Source organism: Hemitrygon akajei, chromosome 7, assembly GCF_048418815.1.
Source record: "Hemitrygon akajei chromosome 7, sHemAka1.3, whole genome shotgun sequence".
Classification (NCBI taxonomy): Eukaryota; Metazoa; Chordata; class Chondrichthyes; order Myliobatiformes; family Dasyatidae; genus Hemitrygon; species Hemitrygon akajei.
Window position 1 is genome coordinate 126,951,047 of NC_133130.1, and position 25,985 is coordinate 126,977,031.

The 25,985-nt window shown below is 43.0% G+C and overlaps 1 protein-coding gene across 4 annotated transcripts in view; it reads right to left on the reverse strand.

Moving 5' to 3' along the window:
* The window catches only part of ankle2 (ankyrin repeat and LEM domain containing 2), a 112,295-nt gene extending 88,561 nt beyond the window's left edge, over positions 1-23,734 (reverse strand). For all 4 annotated transcript variants that reach the window (XR_012099694.1, XM_073051913.1, XM_073051912.1 and 1 more), the window contains exon 1: positions 23,599-23,734. The gene's annotated coding sequence lies outside the window, so the exon portion shown is untranslated. The remainder of the gene's footprint in view (positions 1-23,598) is intronic.
* Positions 23,735-25,985: the final 2,251 nt, after the last annotated feature.

The following is a 25,985-nucleotide window of genomic DNA, read 5'->3' on the forward strand; positions in this document are numbered from 1 at the left end:
AAACAACGAGTGCTGGAGAAAGAACTTCCAGGTTTTCCCGATCCACGGTTGGTTGAACCTGCGCATGCGGAATCCACTGATAATGAGTTTGTAAATAAAGGTAAATAATGCACCCTATGCATGCTACAGCTGCAACCCTATCCACATTCCCAAACTCCAGAGTTCCTGACTCCAATCACACCCCCGGTCCACATTGCATGCTATCTCTGGCCGTAATACTAGCCAAATTATCAGTCTGTTACTTTAAGTTACCTTTAAAACACTGGTGGTTACAGGACTTGGGAATAAAATATAAGGCAGATGTTATTTCACATGTATGTTAAGAATAAACATGGTAACTGGCAAAAGTAAAACCCATCGTGGTTCACAGCTCCAGCTGCACACTATCAAACTGTCACTAGTGTGAGACATCAAATGCAATCTGTCTCATAAACAGATTTCCATTCACACCACAGGAGGGCACTGGAGGAACGCTGTATGTTTACCGACACCGGTGGCCGACCTGGCAAATATCCATGGATAACAAGTCAGCAGATAATGAGGACTAGGTACACTTTGCTGACCAGATGTTCGACAAGACAATTCAATTAATTACCTTCTGTTTCATAACTGCTATAGTATGACCTCTTACTGGAATTAACTCAGTCCATCATTCATCATTATGTGCCATGACACACGATATGGGCGATCATGGTTTCATGACCATGATTGTTCTTGGAAATTTTTTTTCTACAAAAGTAGTTTGCCATTGCCTTCTTCTGGGCAGTGTCTTTACAAGACAGGTGACCCCAGGTTTTGATAGTGACCCAACCAATACCAATATTCTTCAGAGATTGTCTGCCTGGTGTCAGTGGTCACATAACCAGGACTTGTGATATGTACCAGCTGCTCAAACGACCAACCACCACCTGCTCCCTTGTTTGGAGTGGGAAACACCTCGCCCAAGGGTGACCTGCTGGCTAGCGGAGGGGAGGAAAGCCTTACACCTCCTTTGGTAGAGACATATTTCCATCCCACCAAAGCTCATCATTTTACATTAAAGAATGCCAGAAGAGGCATGTGTCTATTCTCAATTAATCAGAAAGCAGAGACACGTTTCGTCTAAGAGGACCACAACCTGGTCGTGATTTGGAGGCTTACATGCCTCGATGACCCGGAGAGCTATAGTTGCAAGAAAAAGTTTGTGAACCCTTTGCAATTACCTGGTTAATTATTCATAAAATGTGGTCTAAGTTACTGTAATAGACAAACACAATCTGACTAAACTAATACCATACAGTTGTACATTTCATATCTTTATTGAACACATTGTTTAATCATTCACAGTCCAGGCTGAAAAAACACTGTAAATCTTTATACTTAATGACTGGTAGAACTTCCTGTAGCTGCTAATCAGATTTGCACAACAGTGAGGAGGAATTTTAGACCATTCCTCCAAACAAAACTGTTTCAGTTCATCAATATTTCTGGGATACCTTGCATGAACAGCCCTCTTCAGGTCATGCCACGGCATCTCAATTGGGTTAAAGTCTAGACTCTGACTTGGCCATTTCAAAACACAAATTTTCTTCTTTTTAAAACATTCTTGTGTTTTGGATCATTGTCTTACAGCATCATCTAACTTCTATTAAGCTTCAGATGATGGACTGTTAACTTGGCATTCTCCTGTAAAATATCTTCATACAATTTTGAATTCATTGTTCCCTCAATGATTGCAAGCTGTCCAGGCCCAAGGCAGCAAAGCAGCTCCAAACCATGATGCTCCTTTCACCGTGCTCGACTGTGGGGATGAGGTTTTGGTGTTGGTGTGCAATGCCCACTTTGCTCAAAACACAGCAGTGTGCATTTCTGCCAGAAAGTTCAACTTTTGTCTCATCTGTTCACAGAAGTGCTGTGGAACATCCAGGTAGTCTTTTGTAAATTGAGAACTGCCAGTTTTGACTTGTAAAGAAGCTTGTGAGGCAGTGAAACTAATGACCCAAACATGTTCAGTGCTCTTTTTTGGAGAGCAGTGGTTTCCTCCATGGTGTCCCTCCATGAACAGAGACTTCAGCAAGTTCTAGAGATTTCTACAGGTCTTTTGCTGTTACTCATGGGATCTTTCTCACCTCCTTCAGCATTGCACATTGTGCTCTTGGTAGATAGATAGATAGATAGATAGATACTTTATTCATCCCCATGGGGAAATTCAACATTTTTTCCAATGTCCCATACACTTGTTGTAGCAAAAACTCATTACATACAATACTTAACTCAGTAATAATATGATATGCATCTAAATCACTAACTCAAAAAGCATTAATAATAGCTTTAAAAAAAAAAAAAAAAGTTCTTAGGTCCTGGCAGTTGAATTGTAAAGCCTAATGGCATTGGGGAGTATTGACCTCTTCATCCTGTCTGAGGAGCATTGCATCGACAGTAACCTGTCGCTGAAACTGCTTCTCTGTCTCTGGATGGTGCTATGTAGAGGATGTTCAGGGTTTTCCATAATTGACCGTAGCCTACTCAGCGCCCTTCGCTCAGCTACCGATGTTAAACTCTCCAGTACTTTGCCCACGACAGAGCCCGCCTTCCTTATCAGCTTATTAAGACGTGAGGCGTCCTTCTTCTTAATGCTTCCTCCCCAACACGCCACCACAAAGAAGAGGGCGCTCTCAACAACTGACCTATAGAACATCTTCAGCATCTCACTGCAGACATTGAATGACGCCAACCTTCTAAGGAAGTACAGTCGACTCTGTGCCTTCCTGCACAAGGCATCTGTGTTGGCAGTCCAGTCTAGCTTCTCGTCCAACTGTACTCCCAGATACTTGTAGGTCTTAACCTGCTCCACACATTCTCCATTAATGATCACTGGCTCCATATGAGGCCTAGATCTCCTAAAGTCCACCACCATCTCCTTGGTCTTGGTGTGACCTTAGCAAGACGCCCGCTGCTAGGGAGAGTAGTAACAGTACTGAATTTCCTCCATTTGTAGACAATTTCTCTTACTGTGGACTGATGAACACTCAGGTCTTTAGAAATCCTTTGTAGCCTTTTTCAGCTTCATGCACCTCTACAATTCTTCCAATGTTCTCTGAAAGTTGTTTCGATGGAGGCTTGAGCAACAGTCAGTAACCTGCCTTTTTGAGTCTTTGTATGGCACCTCTACAACCCACACTTCCAATCTCATCTCACTGATTGGAACACCTGACTCAATAGCTTCTGTAGAAGGCATTACCCCAGAGGTTTGCATATTTTTTAAACCTAAACTGTGATTGTTTAAATGGTGCACTCAGTATTGAGGAGGAGAAGTACATAGTTTGTGTTATTAGTTTAGGCAGATTGTGTTTGTCTATTGTAATGACTTAGATGAAGATCAGACAATATTTTATGAGTTAATAGTACAGAAAACCAGGTATTTACAAAGCTTTAACAAGCTTTTTCTTGCAACTGTATGTTGGTTGCAGTTAGGGCCTTGTGGTTTGGCTCCTGGTAGGGTCACCCATGCCAAACAGGTCAAAGGGTAGAGGTGTGGTCCACCAGTCTTCCAGATTCAGGAGTTCAGCTCAGGGCTAACAAGTCTGACTAATAAAATAAAATTGTTATGGAAAAAGCAACAAAGAATCCTTCTACATTTGAGTGTAAAGATATTACTGAGTCTCCATTTTGGGACTTGTGTGACTGATGATAGTGAAAACCAAGAGGAAGCTACTGACACGATGAATGAAGCCCTGAACACTGCAGGACCTTCACTGCTGCTCTAAACACCAGCAGTATAACAGGCAGTAAAAGTCTAAGTACTGAGACAGGCTTAGAGTTTTAATACACAACACGCATCTTGCATAGTATAAGACCATAAGACATAGGAGCAGAATCAGGCCATTTGGCCCATCAAGGCTGATCCTTTTCTCCCCTCCTCAGCCCCACTCCCAGTACGGCCTTCTCCCCATAACCTTTGATGCCGTGTCCAATCAAGAACCTATCAATCTCTGTCTTAAGTACACCCAATGACCTGTCCTCCACAGCTGCCTGTGGTAACAAATTCCATAAGTTCACCACCCTCTGGCTCAAGATATTTCTCTGCATCTGTTTTACATGCACGCCCCTCTATTCTGAGGCCGTGCCCTCTTGTCCTAGACTCCTCCACCATGGGAAACATCTTTTCCACATCTACTCTGTCTAGACCTTTCAACATTCAAAAGATTTCAATGAGATTCCCAGCTCATCCTTCTAAATTCCAGCAAATACAGACTCAGAGCTATCAAACATTCCTCATATAACCCTTTCATTCCCAGAATCATCCTTGTGAACCTCCTCTGAACCCTCTCCAATGCCAGCGCATCTTTTCTTAGATGAGGAGCCCAAAACTGTTTATAATACACAAGGTGAGGCCTCACCAGTGCCTTATAAAGCCTCAGCATCAAATCCCTGCTCTTGTATTCTAGACGTCTTGAAATACCTTCCTCACCACTGACTCTAACTGCAAGTTAACCTTTAGGACAGGGATAGCCAACCTGTGACGCATTGGATGATTAGAAGTGGCACATTGCACCCCAGTGATAATTATAAAAAAGTAACCCTAATCATGCAAAAAGTATTAAGCAAAAACCGATTTGTAGAGAAAAAAAATCTATAACAGGAATTAAGTAGCTTAGAGCTAGAAATGGGTTTCACTGAGAATAAATCTAAAACTTAGCAATTACTTCTAGCGATTTTATTATTTTGTGCACATCTTTTGGTGAATGTTATCTTCTTTCACATTAATCTGTTTTCAATTTTTAAAAAATGTTCAATGAGTCAAACTAGGAAAGAAGGACTTTTGTTCTGCAGTCGTTCCATAACTGTTCAATACATGTTTGATCCTGAGGCGCCAGGCATCTGCACCAGTGCTGCATCGCAGGTTTTTGCCAGTCAGTTTACAATTGACACTCGTGTGCTACAGAGTTGTGCTTTGTTCGTCTACTGTGAACATCTGCAGTTTTGTACTTTTTCAAAAATTAAGCCTTGTTTTTACATTCAGTTATCCATCACATTGCAAAAGAAAATGAGCAAAAGAAAAGCAGAAAGTGTTAGTAAGCATGAATTCAATGAACAGTGGGAAAATGAGTTCTTATTTACAGCGGGTCTGTCAGGAAAACTGTTGTGCATTGTTTGAGAAAATACTTTCTCACATAAAAGACATGATCTTAATAGACACTATAAAACACAACATCAGACTGAAACAGAAGGAAAACTGAAGCTAGTGCTTGAATCTGAGTTATGGAATGAATATGTGATGAAAAAAAGGGAAGAAATCAAAAGAAGACAATATATTTGTTAAAAGTCTCATTAAGGTTTATCTTGTTTTTATATTAAATCAACATATCATGTAAAAATGCTAAATATGTCTATATTAACATACAAGAATTGAATGGGGGTACAAGTTGTATGGTGCATCTGAACTCGTGCATGAAAAAATTGACTCATGGAATGTAAAAGGTTGGCCACCCCTGCTTTAGGGTGTTCTGCACAAGGATTCCCAAGTCTCTTTGCATCTCAGATTTTTGGATTTTCTCCCTGTTTAGAAAATAGTCTGCACATTTATTTCTAATACCAAAGTGTACAACCACGAATTTTCCAACACCGTGTTTCATTTGCTACTTTCTTGACCATTCTCCAAATTTGCCTATGTCCTCCTGTAGCCGACCTGTTTCGTCAACACTACCTGCCCCTCCAGCAATCTTTGTATCATCTGCAAACTTGGCAACACAGCCATTCCATCATCTAAATCACTGATATACAGCATAAAAAGCAGACCCAACACCAATCTCTGTGGAACACCACTAATTACTGGCAGTCAACCAGAATATTATATCCATTTCAAAAGTAAGTCTGTCTTGCACTTTTGGATCAGTTCCCTTTCAAAGCTTACTACCTTTAGTGAATATCAGTGAAAACCAATTCTCCCCTTAACATATGATTTTGCATTAAGCCATGGATCCAACATTCAGTCTTGCTTTCTACAGTATTTGATAGACGTATTAATTAAGTGTACTGTCTTGAGAACTGGAGAGGAATATGGGTAATTGCTCCCATTTCAGTTCATCATCCAATAACTGCTATTGAAAGTCTGTGTACAAACCCTTTGTAAAAACACAAGTGACCTCAGCTTTAAAATCTCCACTGTCAGCTCGCCTGGAGAAGGTTTAAGGTCACAGTTGTTGAAGTGTGAAAAAGAACAAATTGCGCAAACTGTAAAAATGAATGAATAAGACATAGAATATTAAACATCAAACCACAGTTTTGAAAGTCTAGGAATGTTCAGTTTAACTTAGTGCTGTGTCATGTGTTGACTGCAGGCCAAAGACCCAGTCTGTCCAGAGCAAAATCACACAAAATAGCAATAAATGAGTAAGCAGAAATCACAAACACATTTAACATGAACTGCAGAGGTCTCTAAAACTGAGACCAAGTCACAAACTGCGCCGATCAAACATTGCTCAAGACTCCTGCACCTTTCTCCAGCAGCAGTGAGAGTGAAAGGGAGACTGTGCTGAACACCCGCTCGCCTTCCGCTCTTGTCCTCATTGACTTCAATCTTGTTCGATGCTTTAATCAGCAAGTTGGTTGAGAAATGGAGTTATTCATGGGTTTGTGCACTGCCATTGAGTCACACATTCTATTCCCAATCTTGTCAAATTCCCTTGGGGACAGCAAAAGCTCAGTCAGCCCAAAACCACATTATCAAAAAGTAAATTACAGGCTCCAATCACACACAAATTAGTAGAAGTATATTTAAAAGGAGAAATAGTAGTTTCATGAACTGGCTGAAAGACATCACCATTGGTCACTGGCACCATCTTGCATGTGACAAATAAATCTAATCTCTAATCCTCTTATTGCATGACGGAATCTTTTCCATCCATCTGAAGGGAGTGATGGAGCTACAATTTAAAACCATAGACAACACTGCAAACATTGCAACAGCCCCTCAGCAAAGCTCTGAAGTGCTGCCTAGATTCTGTGCTTCAAACTGTTACTGGGTGATCCAAGATACACATGAGAACAAGCATTACCTTGGATTCACTGGGGACTTACCAAGATCTTTACTTGTGACTGTCCTCCACCAGTCCATCATGGGTAAAGCCCTCCCCACCACTGAGTACGCTGTCATAGGAAAGCAGTATCCATCATCAGGGGACCCCACTACCTAGGTCATGCTCTCTTCTCACTGCTACCATGATGAACAAGGTACAGGAGTCTCAGGACGCACACCACCTGATTCAGGAACAGTAACAGTTACTACCCCTCAACCATCAGACTCATGAACCAAAGGGGATAACTTCATTTGCCCCATCATTGAAATGTTCCCAGAAGCAATGGACCCACTTTCAAGGACTCTTTGTCTCATGCTCTCGATATTATTTATTTATTTATTTATTATTACTTTCTTTTTGTATTTGTATACAGTCGGCCCTCCTTATCCGTGGGTTCCCCCATGCACGAATTCAACCAACTGCGGACCAGGAAAACCCGGAAGTTCTCTCTCCAGCACCTGTTGCTTGAGCGTGTACAGACTTCTTTTTCTTGTCATTATTCTCTAAACTCAGCTAAGGCAGCGTATTGTGTCCTTGAGCAAGGCACTTAACCACACATTGCTCTGCAACGACACCAGTGTATCGGCCCTTGCCCTTCCCTTGGACAACATCGGTGGCGTGGAGAGGGGAGACTTGCAGCATGGGCACTGCCAGTCTCCCATACAATCCTGCTCAGGCCTGCACCCTGGAAACTTTCCAAGGCGCAAATCCGTGGTCTCTCGAGAATAACGGATGTCTAAAAAAAATTCCCTAAACAATACAGTATATAACTATTTACACAGCATTTATATTGTATTAGGTATTATAAGTAATCTAGAGATGATTTAAAGTATACAGGAGGATGTGCATAGGTTACCACAGATCGGGAGTCTAAAAAAAAAACAGAAGTTCTCTAAGTCGGAACAGGTATATCCGATATTATTTACCGTCAGTTAGTCAAACGTTTGTCTTAGTATTTAGTATATATTTTACTTTTCTAGGCATATAAAACTCAACGTATGTATTTCAATAATTAAACGACTGCATTGCTTAGTAATAATTGTAGCTTTCAGTGGGGCAAACTTTCACATGCTCCATTATTGTCACTTTCGCCTTTAAAATTGTTCTGATCGTTAACCGACTGTAGCCTAACGCTTTTCCAATGACTGATGGCATTTCACCTCTTTCCAATCACTTTATTATTTCCACTTTATTTTCAATCATGATAGTTTTCCTGAACAGAAACACTGCGGGCAGCGGGTCCCAAACTCTGCCGGGTCCTAAAGTCCACTGCACTGAGACAGGTTAAATAAGCTCCGGAGCTCCGCCGGGTCCTAAAGTCCACTGCACTGAGACAGGTTAAATAAGCTCCGGAGCACCGCTAGGTCCTAAAGTCCACTGCACTGAGACAGGTTAAATAAGCTCCGGAGCTCCGCCGGGTCCTAAAGTCCACTGCACTGAGACAGGTTAAATAAGGTCTGGAGTTCCACTGGGTCCTAAAGTCCACCGACTTGAACATCCGTGGGGGGTCCCAGAACCAATCCCCCGCGGATAAGGAGGGCCGACTGTAGTTTGTTATCTTTTGCACACCAGTTGAACACCCAAGTTGGTGTGGTTTTCATTGATTCTATTATGGATTTACTGAGGATGCCCTCAAGAAAATGAACCTCAGGGTTATATATGGTGACATGTATGTACTTTGAACTTACTGGGAATATGGATTTAAGAGAAGTTTGGATAAGTACATGCATGGTAGGGGTATGGTCCAGGTACAGGTCGATAAGACTAGTCAGATTAGTTTGGCATGGACTGGGATGTGTTGTAGTGCTGCATGACCAACAATCTAAGAGAGAAGTTCAAGAAATTGATGTTCATGCTATCAGGTTGGAGACTACCCAGATGGAATATAAAGTGTTATTCCTGCTACTTATCATCTCGACAGTAGAGGAGGCTGTGGATAGATCTATCGGAATGGGAATGGGAAATGGAATTAAAATGGGTGGCCACTAGGAGATACCACTTTTTCTGGCGCACAGAGCTTAAGTGCTCAGCAAAGCTGTCGCCCAATCTACATTGGTCTCACTGAATTACAGGAGGCCACACCAGGAGCTCTGAACACAGTACATGACCTCAAATGATTCACAGGTGAAGTGTTGCCTCATCTGGAAGGGGTCCTGAATGGTAGCGAGGGAGGTGTAGGGGCAGGGGTAGAACTTGTTCCACTTGTAAGGATAAGTATAATACTATCAGGCTATTGTGTGGTGAACAAATTCAGTACAAAGTTCAAAGTAAATTTTATTATTAAAGTATATATATGTCACCATATACATCCTGAGATTCATTTTCCTGTGGGCATACACAATAAATCTATAGAATAACTATAACAGGATCAATGAAAGATCATCCAGAGTGCAAAAGACAATGAACTGTGCAAATGCAAATATAGAGAACATGAGATAATGAGATAGGGTCCTTAAAGTGGCATCATCTCAATGGATGGGCAAGTGAGTGTAGTTATCCCCTTTTGTTCAAGAGTCTGATGGTTGAGTGGTGGTAACTGTTCCTGATCTGGTGGTGTGAGTCCTGAGGCTCCCGTACCTTCTACCTGAGGGCAGCAGTGAGAAGCGAGCAATGGTCTAGGTGGTGGGAATCTCCGATGATGGATGCTGCTTTCCTACGACAGTTTCATGCAGATATGCTCAGTAGTCGGGAGGGCTTTATCTGTGATGTGCTGGGTAGAATCCACTAACTTTTGTAGGATTTTCCAAACTCTGTGATCTCACTAGAAGTTCTCAAAGCTATTAATAGGATCAGATAGGCTCATGTTTAAAGGCACCTAGAGGCGACATGTTGATAAGAAAGGGAGTGTGTCAAGAAGGGAGCTGCTCCTTATCCATTCAGGAAAGCTCACCCTAAGAGAGGGACCAAAATCCTTGCTAGAACTGTTGGGGATGTTTTAAACTAGATTGGCAGGGGTTGGGAACCAGAGTGATAGGCCAGATGATGGAGCAGTTGGTACATAAACTGTGAGGAAGGACAAACAGTGGACAGGGTATAAAAGCGGTCAGATGGATGGGTTGGTATGTATTCATTTTAACGTGCGAAGTATCAAGAACAAGGCTGATGAACTTACCGATTGGAAGGAGTTTTATAAAGGACTTAGGAGAGCTAAAATCAGAATCAGGTTTAATATTACTGCCGTATGATGTGAAATTTGTTAACTTTGCAGCAGCAGTACAATGCAATACATAATAAGAGAAAAATCTGAACTATATATAGTTAAATTAAATCAGTCATACAAATAATAGTAAATAAAGTAGTGAGGTGGTGTTCATGGGCTCAACGTTTACTCTGAAATCCGAAGGCAGAGAGGAAGAAGCTGTTGCTGAATTGTTCAGTGTGTGTCTTCAGGCTTCTGTCCCTCCTCCCTGATGGTAGCAATGAGGAGAGGACATGTCCTGGGTGATGGGGGTCCTTAATGATGGATGCCACCTTTTAGAGACATCACTCATTGAAGATGTCCTGGGTACTATGGACACTAGTGCCCATGATGGAGCTGACTAAGTTTACAACTCTCTGCAGCTTACTTTGATCCTGTAAGTAGCGCCCCCCCCCCCATACCAGGCAGTCATGCAGACAATAAGAATCCTCTCCACATTTGTAGAAATTAGAGTGTTTTCAGTGACATACCAAATCTCCTCAAACTCCAAATGAAGGGAACATGAGAAGGCCTTGGTGAGTAGGTTTAAGGAAAACCCCAACACATTCTATGGCAGAGGCTGAGGGGAGCACTGATACAGGTTTATAAGATTATGAGATGCAGAGTTAGGGTAGACAGGCAGCAGCTTTTTCCCAGGATTGAAATATCTAACACCCCCTTGAGATGGGGTAATTTTAAAGGAGATGTGAGCTGTAGTTTTTTTTAAAAACAGAGCGCGGTGGGTGTCTGGAATGTACTGCCTGAGGTGGTGGTAGAGGTAGGCACACAAGAGGTATTTAAGATATGTATGAATTTTAAGAGGTGTATGAATGTGAGGGAAATGGAAGAATATGTACATTGTGTAGCAGAGGGGATTAGTTTATTTAGCCTTTTGATTACTGGGGCCAGCTCCTGTGCTGTTCTGTTCTATGTTTTGGAAGAACAGGAGGATGACCCGAGTGCGAATAGAACCGATCAGGGATAAAGGAGGCAACGTGCCTGAAGATGATGAGGAATTCCTTAATAAATCCTTTGCTTCAGTATTCACCAGTGAGAGGGACCTTGATGAAGGTGAGGTCAGCGTAGAACAGACTAATATACTGGAACACGTAAAACAGAGCAGTACAGCGCAGAACAGGCCATTCGGCTCACAGCATTGTGCCAAACCAGCTAAAAAGCAAAACTATGTCTACGTTAAGAGAGAATGGGTTGGAACTTTTGAAAAACATTAGGACTGGTAAGTCCCCAGCTCTAGAAGGGATAAAGCCCAGGTTACTAAAAGGAAATGAGGGAAGCGATTTCATGCCACTGGCGATGGTCTTTGAAACCTCCCTGGCCACAGGGAAGATGGCAAGTGTTATTCCTTTGTTCATGAAAAGTAAAAGGGATAATCCTGGGAATTGTAGACCAGTAAGTTTTACATTTGTGGTGGGCAAAGCACTCGAGAGAATTCTTTGAGTCAGGATTTACAACCATTTAGGGAAACATAGACTGATTAGAGCTGGTCAGCATAGTTTTGTGAGGGGTAGGTTGCGCATCATAGACTTTTTTGAGGAAGTGACAAAAATTGTTGATTGTGGAGCACTGGATGTGATATATATGGATTTTAGTAATGCAATTAACAAGACTCATTCAGAAAGTCAGGAGGCATGGGATTCCAGGGGAAATTTGGCTGTGTGGATTCAGAACTGATTTACCTACAGAAGGTAGAGGGTGGTAGTAGATGAAGTATATTCTGCCTGTAGGTCTGTGACTAGTGGCATTCCATAAAGATCTGTTCTGAGACCCCTGCTCTTTGTGATCTTTTATAAACAAGTTAGATGAGAAAATTGAAGAGTGGGTTAAGTAAGCTTGCTGATGATGCAAAGGTTGGTGGCACTGCAGATACTGTTGAAGGTTATCACAGGTTACAATGGGGCACTAATAGGACTCAGCCAGCTCCATCATGGACACAACCCTCCACACCATCGTGGACATCTTCAAGAGGTAGTGCCTCAAGAAGGAAGCATCTATCATTAAAGGCCTTCACCATCCAGGATGTGCCCCCTTCTCATCAACATTAGGAAGGATGTACAGGAGCCTACTTCTTTTATTTCTTTTATTTTGATCTACTTATTTAACTATTTTATATTCATACGGTAATTTAGCTTTTTGTTTCTCTATCATGTATCTGTACTGCTGCCGCAAAGTTAACAAATTTCACGACATATGCCGGTGACATTAAACCTGATTCTGATTCTGAAGATCCACACTCAATGATTGAGAAAAAGCTTCTTTACCTCCACCATCAGTTTTCTGAATGGTTCATGAACCTATTATTCCCTTTTATTTTGCACTATTTATTTTTGTAATATAGATTTTTGTGTATTTACACTATACTGTTGCTGCAAAACAACGGGTTTCACATCATATGTCAGTAACAACATGTCTAATTCTAATATAGATCCATAGGGTAGTTGATGATTTAGACACGGTCATTCATGACTGGGATCAGAAGAGATTTCTTTACCCAGAAGTGTATGTTACGATATTCTCGAGCTCAATGAATACTGAGAATAATACCTTAAAGACAACAATCGACACAAAGATGTAGCGTTGGTTGGGGGGAAAAGATGTGGTTTTGGATCAGTCATGATGCTTTTGAAAAATAGGCCCTTTTTTTTCCTTTTTAAATTTGTTTGTGTTTTGGGGATTTTGCAAAGCCACCCTCATTGTCGTTGAACTGAACATCTTTTCAGATAATTTCTGGAGACCATTTAGAAGCCAACCATGTTAAGAGACAGACCACAGGCATGAGAAAATCTGCAGATGTTGGAAATCCAAAGCAATAAAAAGAGTCCTGATGAAGGGTTTCAGTCCAAAACATCGACTGTTTACATTTTTCCCAAAATATCAACTGTTTATTTTTTTTAACCATAGGTAAATGCTGCCTGACCTGCTGAGTTCCTCCAGCATTTTCTGCATGGTAAGAGACCATTGGTTTAAATTGCTATTCGCAAATTCCTTTTTCATTGTGCACTTTTTCCTTCTTAATTCGTATACTGTGAATTCCAGTCAATTGGGACATTTGGGATCAGTACAATCTGCCAAATTAAGCGGCTGCTCCAATTAGCCAAAGTTTCATAGAAATAGTTAAAAAGGCATTAAAAATCACAAACTACTGTCAAACTGATACAAATTACATACGTGAATGAAATACAGACAAATTAGAACATTACTAATGATGCTACGGTATTGTAAAACCATGTATTAGTTCCTAATAGTTGGCAATGGAGGAATTCATCTAGTGTACGCTGCCTTGTTCTTTTGATTGACAGTAAACAAACATGGACTGCCTTCGTACAACGTTTTCGACAACTGCATTCTCCAAATTTCCATTGTTATTGTAAAATTCAAGATGATTGTCAATACCTTCAAATTCTTCATAATTCCTAATTTGCTAAAGTAGTATTTTCACTCCCGGCCATTTATTGCATCTCCAAGCCTGAATGCTTGAAACTGTAGTGAGCAAAACAGTTCTGAATTGTCTTACTGCTAATTTCTCAGTGACAAAAATCATTGCTTCTTGAACAAAATCACACACAACTGATGCTATTTAAAAATCGTTCATTCAAAGCACAGTGTAGTGTCTAATAGCCACACGAGTGGATGTGATTGACGCTGGTTGGAAACTGGCAACAGTCTCCTGACCCAAATAAATGAAGGGAACCCCAGCTACTTTCTCAATTAGTTTTGTTCTTATGAACAAAGTTATGTTATGTCCCAATTAATGGGAATCCTACCTGCAGAATGCCCATCACCCAATTAACAGGAATCTTATTGCAATCATCCTAATTGCAGAATTTTGTTAAGCCACATGTTCAAATAATAGTCTCTGCCATTACAGACTGCATCATGCTAAGGCAGTGAAAGGCACTGGTACGAAATAACACACTAAAGAAACACATCTCAAAATGCTGGTGGAACACAGCAGGCCAGGCAGCATCTATAGGGAGAAGCACTGTCGATGTTTCGGGCTGTCGACAGTGCTTCTCCCTATAGATGCTGCCTAGCCTGCTGTGTTCCACCAGCATTTTGTGTGTGTTGTTGTTTGAATTTCCAGCATCTGCAGATTTCCTCGTGTTTGCTAAGGAAACACACTTTTCAATGAGATGCCATATTTGATGTCAATAAGATTCTTGAAAGTTCTTTAAACAGAAAGGTTAATATACACTGATTATGCTTAATATTCTACCAGAATCTTTTCTGTTTTCAGCACCTCCACAATTCTACTTACTGATTACAGATTCAGCTTTTGCAGCAGGTATAGTTACTTATTGAAAAAAAACAAGATTTTCAGAATCAGGTTTAATATCGCTGGCAAATATTGTGAAATTTGTTAACTTTGCAACAGCAGTACATTGCATTACATAATAGAAAAAAATGTGAATTACGGTAAATACGTATATATTAGTTAAATTAAATAAATAGTGCAACAACAGAAATAAAAAGTAGTGAGGTTGTGTTCAATGTCCATTCAGAAATCGGATGGCAGAGGGGAAGAAGCTGTTCCTGAATCACTGAGTGCATGTCTTCAAACTTCTGCACCACTTTCCTGATGGTAAATGGGCATGGCCTGGATGGTGGGACTCCTTAATGATGGATGTCACCTTCTGAAACAATACTGCTTGAAGATGTTCTGGATACTACGGAGGTTAGAGCCCATGACGGAGCTAAGTTTACAACTCTCTGCAGCTTATTTCGATCCTGTACAGTGGCCCCACCCCTCACACCAGACAGTGATGCAGCCAGTTAGAATGCTGTCCATGGTATATCTGTAGAAATTTGATTTCCTTTACAAACTAGGATGTGCTGAAAACTGGCCAAAAACCTGCAGCTACAGAATACAAAAAAAGCACAAGAACTGTAGAAGAACCAGGTTGCCATCTTGTCATAGCAACAGTACTGATAACTATTTAGTTATCCTATATATCACGTTTGGAAAATACTTAACATATTTAGCACAAAAGACAGTACATTTTCCTATACACATGATCAGAACCATCTCCCTTAATTGAACGTTAAGCTTACAACATCAGTAACTCTGCCATGGACAGTCCTAAGCCCAGCTGCAAAAGGACAAGGGTGAGCAACCCCATCTTGTAAAAACCTAGAGCTACAAAAACACCAACAGGAGCTCCAAAGACCTCAACCCTGCAAGCGGAAGGATACACCAAGATGGACTACACCCAGAGACAATGTAAAAAACTGGCCCAGGACAGAGGACTCTGGCAAGCTACTGTCAGCGGCTTACGCCCCAGTAGAGGTGATGGGCTCAACCCAACCATATAACGTTAGTGCATCGTTGGTCTATAACTTCAGGCACCATGGATTCATAGAGTAATAGAAAAATACAGTACACAGATAGTCAAAGACCCATCTAGTCCACACTGAACCATCAACTTGCACTGGGATCATAGCCCTTCATATCCCCACCATTCATGTACCTATCCAAGCTTTGCTTAAAAGTTGAAATCAAGCTCACATGCACCACTTGTGCTGGCAGCTCATTCCACACTCTCACCACCTTCTGAGTGAAGAAGTTTCCCTCAAGTTTTCCTAAACATTTCACCTTTCACCCTTAACCCATAAGGTCTATTTGTAGTTTCACTTAACGTCAGTGGCTTGCATTTACCCTGTCTATACCTCTCAATCTTCTATGTTCCAAGGAATAAAGTTCTAACCTATTTAATCTTTCCATACAACTCGCATCCTCCAATCCCAGCAAGATCCTTGTAATTTTCTCTGTACTTTTTCAATCTTATATACATCTTTCTTGTAGGTGACTAAAACTGCACACAATACTCCAAATTAGGCCTCACCAATGTCTTCTACAACTTCAACATAACATCCCATCTCCTGTACTCAATACTTTGATTTATGAAGGCCAATGTGCTAAACGCTTCCTTTATGACTCTAACTACCTGTGACGCAACTTGCAACAAATTATTGCCCTGTATTACCAGATCCTTTTGTTCTTATGAGGAAGAGATAACTAAGTTAAACATCAGGGGAGCAAAGTTCAACTTGAACCCAACAGTTCTTTATATGCAGCTCCAGGAAGACCATAAAACATAAGAGCAGAATTAGGCTGTCTGATTTGCCATAAAATCATGACCAAAAAAAAAGGATAAAAGTTAATGCTGTGACAAGTCTTCACAACAAAGTTGCACTAAACATAAACAGGTTGAAGATTATAGAGACTCTTTGTGATAACACGATATATATATATATATTTGAAGTCATTAGTAAAAACTCTGGATGGAAAGGATTGTTTATACTAAAATGATATTCAGATGCACAAAAACAGTGAATAGAAGTGATAGAGTCATAGAAAAGTACAGCACAGAAACTGAACCTTCAGCTCATCTATTCCACGCTGATTTACATCTTTCCTGTAGGTAGGGATGTCCAAAACAATAAGCAATACTCCAAATTAAGCCTCAGCAATGTCTTATACAACTTCAACATAACATCACATCTCCTGTACTCAATACTTTGATTTATGAAACTTTATGATCCTAACTACGATGATGCCACATTCAATGAATTACGGACCTGTATTCCCAGATCCCTCTGTTCTACCGCACTCTTCAGTTCTCTACCATTCACTGTCTAAGACCCACCCCGGTTGGTCCTACTGAAGTGTAACACAACACACTTGTCTGCATTAAATTCCATGTGTTATTTTTCAGCCCATTTTCCAGCTGCTCCAGATCCCGCTGCAAGCCATGATAGCCCTCCCCACTCTCCACTACATCTTGGTGCCATCCACAAATTTGCTGATCCAGATAGCCACATTATCATCCAGACTGCTGATATAGATGACAAACAGCAAAGGACCAAGCACCAATCCCTGAAGTGCTTCAGTACTCACAGGCCTCCAATCAGAGAGATAAACATCTTTAGCTTCTCCAAAAGCCGATGTCTAATCCAACTTACTACCTCATCTTGAATGCTGAGCAACTGAACCTTCTTGAACAACCTTCCATGAAAGACTTAGTCAATGTCTTGCTAAAATCCACATTGACAACATCCACTTACCTGGTAACTTCCTCAAAAAACTCATAAGATTGGTCAGACATGACCTACCACACAAGAAGCCATGCTGACTATCCTTAATCAGTCTATGTCTATCCACAAATAGTTATATATCCAACCCCTTAGAGTACTTCCAATACCTTTCCCACTACTGACTCATCAGCCTATAATTTCCTGGTTTATGTTTAGAGCCTTTCTTAAAAAGCAGAACAACACTGACTATCGTCCAAGCCTCTGGTACCTCTCCCGTCACTAAGAATTACTTAAATATTTTTGCACTTGTCTCCCGTAACGTCTGAGGGAACAACTTGTCAGGTCCTGGGGATTTATCCACCCTGATTTGTCTCAAGACAGCAAACCCCTCCTCCTCTGTAGTCTGTATAGAGTCCATGAAGTGGATGCCATTTTGCTTCACTTCCATAGACTCTGTGTCCATCCCCTGAATAAATACAGACACAAAATAATTTATTTGAGATCTCCCCCATCTCTTTTGGCTGCACAACTGGATTATCATCCTGATTTTCCAGTGGACCAACTTTGCCCTTTGCAATCCTTTTGCTCTTAACATAATCTGCAGAATCCCTTAGGATTCTCCTTCACCTTGACCACTAGAGCAACCTCATGCCTCCTGATTTATTTTTTAAGTGTTCTCTTGCATTTCTTACACACCATAAGCACTTCATTTGTTCCTACCTGCCTATACCTGCTATGTATCTCCTTTCTTCTCTTAACCAGAGCCTCAATATCTCTTGAAAATCAAGGTTCCCTGCACTTCTTATCTTAACTTTTTTAATCTGACAGGCACATACAAGCTTTGTACTCTCAAAATCTCACTTTTGAAGACCTCCCACTTACCTTTGCCAGAAAACAGCCTGTCCCAATCCACACTTGCCAGACCTTTTCTGATACCATCAAAATTGGCCTTTCTCCAATTTAGAATCTCAATCTGCAGACCAGACAAATCCATTTTGCATATTTACTTTGAATCTAATGGCATTGTGATCACTAGATGCAAAATGTTCCCCTCACAAACTTCTGTCACCTGCCCCATCTCAATCCCTAGTAGTAGTAAGTATTGCACACTCTTTTGTTGGGACTTCTACGTACTGATTAAGGAAACTTTCCTGAACACATTTGACAAACTCTATCCTATCTAGTCCTTTTACAGTATGGGAGTCCCAGTCAATATGTGGTAAGTTAAAACCATCTACAATAACCTGATGTTTCTTGCAACCATCTGCGATTTCTCTACAAATTTGGTCCTCTAAGCTCCTCAAACTGTTATATGGTCTGTAATATAGTCCCATTATCGTGGTTATACCTTCCTTAATTCTCAGTTCCATCCCTGCTAAACGAGCTCTCCCGTCTCTCCTGACTGAGCAGTGTTGTAACATTTTCCTTGCCTAGTAACATCACCACTCCTTTAATCCCTCCAGCTCTATCGCGTCTAACAATGAAACCCCAGAACTTTGAGCTGCCAGTCCTGCCCTTCCTGCAACCCAGTCTCGCTAATGGCTACAACGTCATGATTCCAAGTGTTGATTCATGCTCTGAGCTCATCTGCCTTTCCTACAATAATTCTTGCATTGAAATATATGCAGCTCAGAACACTAGTCACACCTTTTGATTTCTGACTTTGCCTGAGGTCTTACACAACCTCAGACCACAACCTCTCCACTAACAATTCTGGTACTTTTGGTCCCATCCCCCTGCAATTCTATTTTAAACCCCACCATGCAGCATTAACAAACCTACCCACCTGGATATTAGTCCCCCTCCAGTTCAGGTGCAAACTGTCTCTTCTGTAGGGGTCTCACTTTCCCAGAAAGAGAGAATAATCTGAAGCTCTCCCTTGTGCACTAGCTCCTTAGCCACATGCTAAACTGTATTATCTTCCTATTTCTGGTCATACTAGCACATGGCACAGGTAGCAATCATGAAATCACAATGCTGGAGTTCCTGTCCTTTAACTTAGCACCCAACTCCCTTTGCAGAAACTTGTCATACTTCCTATCTATGACTTATGTCATTGGTACCTACGTAGACCTGTTCACCTTCTCACTTAAGAATGCTGAGGGACTCTATCTGAGATCTGAAGCATTATATCACATTGAAAGCAAAATAAATCTCTGTTCAGCCTTTACTTTCTACCAAAACTGTAGTATGCAGAGGAACCTTACATAGGGCAACAGTGGTTAGCACAACGCTTCACAATACCAGTGCCCCGGGTTCAATTCCTGCTGTTATCTGTAAGGAATTTGTACCTTCTCCCTGAGTCTGCATGTTTCCTCTGTGTGCTCCGGTTTCCTCCCACAGTCCAAAGATGTACCGTTGGTAGGTTAATTGGTCATTGTAAATTATCCCGTGATTAGGCTAGGGTTAAATCGGGGGATTGCTGGGCAGCGCAACTTACGGGGAGGGTGGGTGGGTGGGGGTGCACGTGTGTGTGTGTGTGTGTGTGTAGTGAGTGATGTGTGATCTCACACATCAAGAGGAACAGACTAACATACACACACACACACACACACACACAGACAAATAAGTGACGTTAAGTGATTCCATTGTTTTGCAATCAGACGAGGTCTACACAATCAACACACACTAAATGCTGGTGGAACGCAGCAGGCCAGGCATCTATAGGAAAAAGCACTGTTGACGTTTCCAGCCGAGACCCTTCATCAGGACGATTCAGTTAGATAGTAAGAGATTTGAAAGTAGGAGGGGGAGGGAGAATCCAAAATGATAGAAGACAGGAGGGGGTGGGGTGAAGCTAAGAGCTGGAAAGGTGATTGGAAAAAGGGATACAGAGCTACAGAAGGGAAAGGATAATGGGATGGGAGGCCTAAGGAGAAAGAAAGGGGGAGGGGAGCACCAGAAGGAGATGGAGAACAGGCAAAGAGTGATGGGCAGAGAGAGAGAAAAAAAAGGGAGGGGGGAAATAAATAAATCAGGGATGGGGAAAGAAGGGGAGGAGTGGCATTAACGGAAGTTAGAGGAATCAATGTTCAAACCCGGACTGCAGCACCATCAATGCAAGTTCCAACGACCATGGACACCTTCAAAGCGATTGCGCAGCCTCCAACTGCAACTCCAGCCTTGAACTCCAGGCCGGGTCTTCACGTGCTGCGATTGTGACTCCCGTCTCCCTTTCTCCCACCACCACACTGCAATCCCCTCCCCCTCAGATCCCACCGTCAACTCCTGGACCCTCAAAGGCTCTATCTTTCTCTCACCCCAACTCTCCCCTCTCCACTGACACCACCAGCCTCCCCCCTTCCCCTTCTGATCTCAGCTCTCATTCGTGCCGGGTCTTTACCATCGCCTCTGACCTTCAACTCTCTGAGGCAGAGCGCTCTGTCCTCAGTAAGGGCTTCTGCTTTGTCCCCCTTCGCCCACACCTCAGCCAGTTCCGCGAACGCCATGACGTTGAACTCTTCTTCTGTCGGCTCCGTCTTTGAGCCTACTTCTTCGGCAAGGACTCTCCCACCCCCACCGATGTCCCCTTCTCCCCTCTTCAACCCTCATCCTCTTCATGGACACCCCACTCTGGTCTTCTGCCTGCTCTGGATCTCTTTATTGCTAACTACCGACGGGACATCAACCGAATCGACTTCACCACACATTGTTCCAATTCCAAACTCATTCCTTCCAAACGCTCTGCTCTTCACTCCCTCCGCACCAATCCCAACCTCACTATAAAACCTGCTGATAAGGGCGGGGCACTGCTGTAGTGTGGCATACTGACCGCTACTTTGCCAAGGCACCGCGACAACTCACTGATACCTCCTCTTATTTACCCCTTGATCATGACTCCACTAAGGAGCACCAGGCCACTGTCTCCCACACCATCACCAACCTTATCAGCTCTTGGGATCTCCCATCCACTGCCACCAACTTCATAGTTCCCACACCCGTTTCTACCTCCTACCTAAGATCCACAAACCTGCCTGTCCAGATAGACCCATTGTCTAAGCTTGCTCCTGTCCCACCGAATTCATTTCTGCATACCTTGACACTGTTTTATTTCCCCTTGTTCAATCCCTTCCCACCTATGTTCGTGACACTTCTCATGCTTTGAATTTTTTCCCTAGCCCCCACCACCCTATTTTCACCATGGACGTCCACCAGGAAGGTCGCAAAGCTCTCTGCTTCTTTTTGGATTCTAGACCTAACCAGTTCCCCTCTACCACCACTCTTCTCCTCTGTCTAGTGGAATTAGTCCTTACTCTCAATAATTTCTCTTTTGGCTCCTCCCACTTCCTCCAAACCAAAGGTGTAGCCATGGGCACCCACATGGGTCCCAGTTATGCCTGCCTTTTTGTTGGCTTTGTCAAACAGTCCATGTTTCAACTCTATACAGGTATCCGTCCCCCTCTTTTTCTTCACTACAACGACGACTGCATTGGCGCTGCCTCCTACACGCATGCTGAGCTCGTTGACTTCATTAACTTTGCCTCCAACTTTCACCCTGCCTTGGTCCATTTCCGACACCTCCCTCCCCTTTCTTGATCTTTCTGTCTCCATCTCTGGAAACGGCTTATCTACTGATATCGACTATAAGCCTACTGACTCTCACAGCTACCTGGACTATTCCTCTTCCCACCGTCTCTTGCAAAAATGCCATCCCCTTCTCGCAATTCCTCCGTCTCCGCCGCATCTGCTCTCAGGATGAGGCTTTTCATTCCAAGACAAAGGAGATGTCTTCCTGTTTTAAACAAAGGGGCTTCCCTTCTTCCACCATCAACTCTGCTCTCAAATGCATCTCTCCCATTTCCCACACATCTGCCCTCACCCCGTCCGCCCGCCACCCCACTCGGGATAGGGTTCCCCTTGTTCTCACCTACCACCCCCACCAGCCTCCGGGTCCAATGTATAATTCTCCGTAACTTCCGCCACCTCCAAAGGGATCCTACTACCAAGCACATCTTTCCCTCCCCCCCTTTCTGCTTTCCGCAGAGATCACTCCCTCTGCGACTCCCTTGTCCATTTGTCCCTTCGCACCGATCTCCCTCCTGGCACTTATCCTTGTAAGCGGAACAAGTGCTACACCTGCCCTTACACATCCTCCCTCACCACCATTCAGGGCCCCAGACAGTCCTTCCAGGTGAGGCGACACTTCACCTGTGAGTCGGCTGGTGTGGTATACTGTGTCTGGTGCTCCCGGTGCAGCCTTTTATATATTGGTGAGACCCGACGCAGACTGGGAAACCTTTTTCACTCTGTCCGCCAGAGAAAGCAGGATCTCCCAGTGGCCACACATTTTAATTCCACGTCCCATTCCCATTCTAATGTCTATCCATGGCCTCCTCTGCTGTCAAGATGAAGCCACACTCAGGCTGGAGGACAATACCTTATATACCGTCTGGGTAGCCTCCAACCTGATGGCATGAACATTGATTTCTCTAACTTCCGTTAATGCCCCTCCTCCCCTTCTTATCCCATCCCTTCTTTATTTATTATTCCCCCTTTTTTCTTTGTCTTTTCTCTCTCTCTCTCTCCCTCTCACAATCACTCCTTGCCTGTTCTCAATCTCCCTCTGGTGCTCCCCTCCCCCTTTCTTTCTCCCTAGGCCTCCCGTCCCATGATCCTTTCCCTTCTCCAGCTGTGTATTCCTTTTTCCAATCACCTTTCTAGCTCTTAACTTCACCCAATTCCCTCCTGTCTTCAGATCTCCCCCTCCCAAATCTCTCACTATCTTTTCTTTCAGTTAGTCCTGACGAAGGGTCTCGGCCCGAAACCTCGACATCCCTATAAATGCTGCCTGGCCTGCTGCGTTCCACCAGCATTTTGTGTGTGTCGCTTGAATTTCCAGCACCTGAAGATATCCTCGTGTTTGTGAAGGTCTACACAATTATCGGGGCGAGGGGGGGACTAAAGGTCAGGCTGCTGAAATGATTACTTGGATCCAGTTGAAATGTTTTCGTGAATGATTCCAAATCCCGAAAGGAACCGGCGTGAACATTACAATCTATTGCCCGGTCATTGTTTACAGTACATTACCACCCCACCCCCCAACACCAACCCAGCCCCCAAAAGGAGCAGTGGAATGATTTTTCGGAAGAGTCGGCTTTGCAGCTTTTTTTTGAAGTAGTACATATCCAAATAATAAAGCTGGGGAAAGGAAAGGAGGGAAAAAAAGCGAGGTGGGAAAGTCAGGCGTGTGCACTGCGGCCTGGCAGAGACACCCCGTCAGGTTTGACCGTCAGGGGGGCCGCCATCCCTCTTCCTACGCTTCCACCTCCAACGGGAAAGAAATATAAAACAGAGAAAGCCGTCACCCACCTCAACAACATCCCGCCGCCACCACACCCCGTCCGAACCATCAGCCGCCAGGTACCCCTCCCTGGCCGGCGTGAGCGACGCGACGCCTGCGCAAAGCAGCGCATCCGGGGACCGGGCGAGGCCGGGCCCGTTCGCGTTCCCCGACCAGAGCGGGGACGCGCATCACTCTTCCCACCAGCGGCGGCGCTGTCTCTGTCCTTCGCCCGGGCAGCACCGAATGCGTGAGGGGTTTACAGCGGGGGGCGCTGGAGTCTCTGCAGGTTGTTGCGGTAATTTGTGCCAAGTCTCGTAACTAGGCTGTGACAACCAGATTATGTGCCTCAGTGACGTTTTTGGAGGGAGGAAGTAGCAAGCACATGCTGTCTGTCTGATGTTACGTTCAAAGTTTCCAACAAAATGTTATTATCAGAGTACATATATGTCACCACGTACAACCCTGAAATTCTTTTTCCTGCGGGCATACTCACCAAATGTACAGAACCAGTAGCTATCAACAGGATCAGCGATTCAGGAACAGCTTATTCCCCTCTGCCATCCGTACTTATTGTAATTCAGTTTTTCCTCTCTTTATCCTGTATTTCATTGTACTGCCGCTGTAAAGTTAACAAATTTCATGATATATGCCATTGGGTAGGAGGCACACTCAGCGATTCAGGAACAGCATCTTCCCCTCTGCCATCCGATCCCAAATGGACATTGAACCCTTGGACAGACACTACCTCACTTTTATTAATATATATTATTTCTGTTTTTGCACAATTTTTAATCTATTCAATAACTGTGATTTGCTTGTTTATTTTTTTCTTCTATATTATGTATTGCATTGAACTGCTGCTGCTAAGTTAACAAATTTCAAGTCGTCAAGTTTATTGTCATTTCGACCATAAACTGCTGGTACAGTACACAGTAAAAACGAAACAACGTTCCTCCAGGGCCCTGGTACTACATGAAACAACATAAAACTACACTAGACTTTGTGAGACAGCACAAGGCTACACTAGACTATGTAAAACAACATAAAAACTGCACTAAACTACAGACATGCAGAGGACTTCATAAAGTGCACAGAACAGTACAGGGCAGTACAATAATTAATAAACAAGACAATAGGCACAGTAGAGGACAAATTACAATATAATAATAAATGATGTAGATGTCAGTCTAGACTCTTGAGTATCGAGGAGTCTGATGGCTTGGGGGAAGAAACTGTTGCACAGTCCGGTCCTGAGAGCCCGAATACTTCGGTACCTTTTCCCAGATGGCAGGAGGGAGAAGAGTTTGTGTGAGGGGTGTGTGGGGTTCTTCTCAATGCTGTTAGCTTTGCGGGTGCAGTGTGTGGTGTAAATGTCTGTAATGGTGGGAAGAGAGACCCCAATGATCTTCTCAGCTGACCTCACTATCCGCTGCAGGGTCTTACGATCTGAGACGGTGCAATTCCCGAACCAGTGATACTAAACTTAATTCTGATTCTGATCAGCAAAAGAGTATAGAAGACAATGAACTGTGTGAATGCAAATATAAATAAATAGCAACCAATAACCAGAGCATGAAATAACAAGATGAAGATCCTTAAAGTGAGATCATTGGTTGAGGGAACACCTCAGTTGATGAGTGAAGTTATCCTCTTTTTTTTTAAAGTCTGATTGTTGAGGGGTGGTAACTGTTCTTAAACCTGGTGGTGTGAGTCCTGAGGCTCTTGTACCTTCTACCTGATGGCAACAGTGAGAAGAGAGCATGGCCTGGGTGGTGAGGATCTCTGATGATGGATGCTGCCATCTATGACAGTGTTCCATGTAGATGTGCTCAATGGTTGGGAGGGCTTCACCATGACATTCATACGCTAGGTTCAGACAGATCCTTTGTGATAGTGACACCCAGGAATTTAAAGTTACTGACTCTCTCCATCTTTGATCCTCCAATGAGGACTGGCTCATGGACCTCTGGTTCCCCTCTCCTGAAGTCTACAATCAGTTCGTTGGTCTTGCTGTGACACTGCCATGTCTGTCACGCTGCTGCTGCAAGTTTTTCATTGCACCTGTGTGTACATGTACTCTTGCATAAGACAATAAGACAAAACCAAAGTAAATTTATTATCAAAGAATGCATATTGTTACAATATACTGCTGAGAGTCTAACTGTTTTGGAAAATGATGGAAAATTACAGATGTAATTCTATAGGCAGCATCTATAAGGAGAAGCGCTGTCGACATTTCGGGCTGAGACCCTTCGTCAGGAACGTCTCGGCCCAAAACGTCGACAGCACTTCTCCCCATAGATGCCGCCTGGCCTGCTGCGTTCCACCAGCATTTTGTGTGTGTTGCTTGAATTTCCAGCATCTGCAGATTTCCTCATGTTTGCAAGGTAAACTATAGAAGGTACAGGAGTCT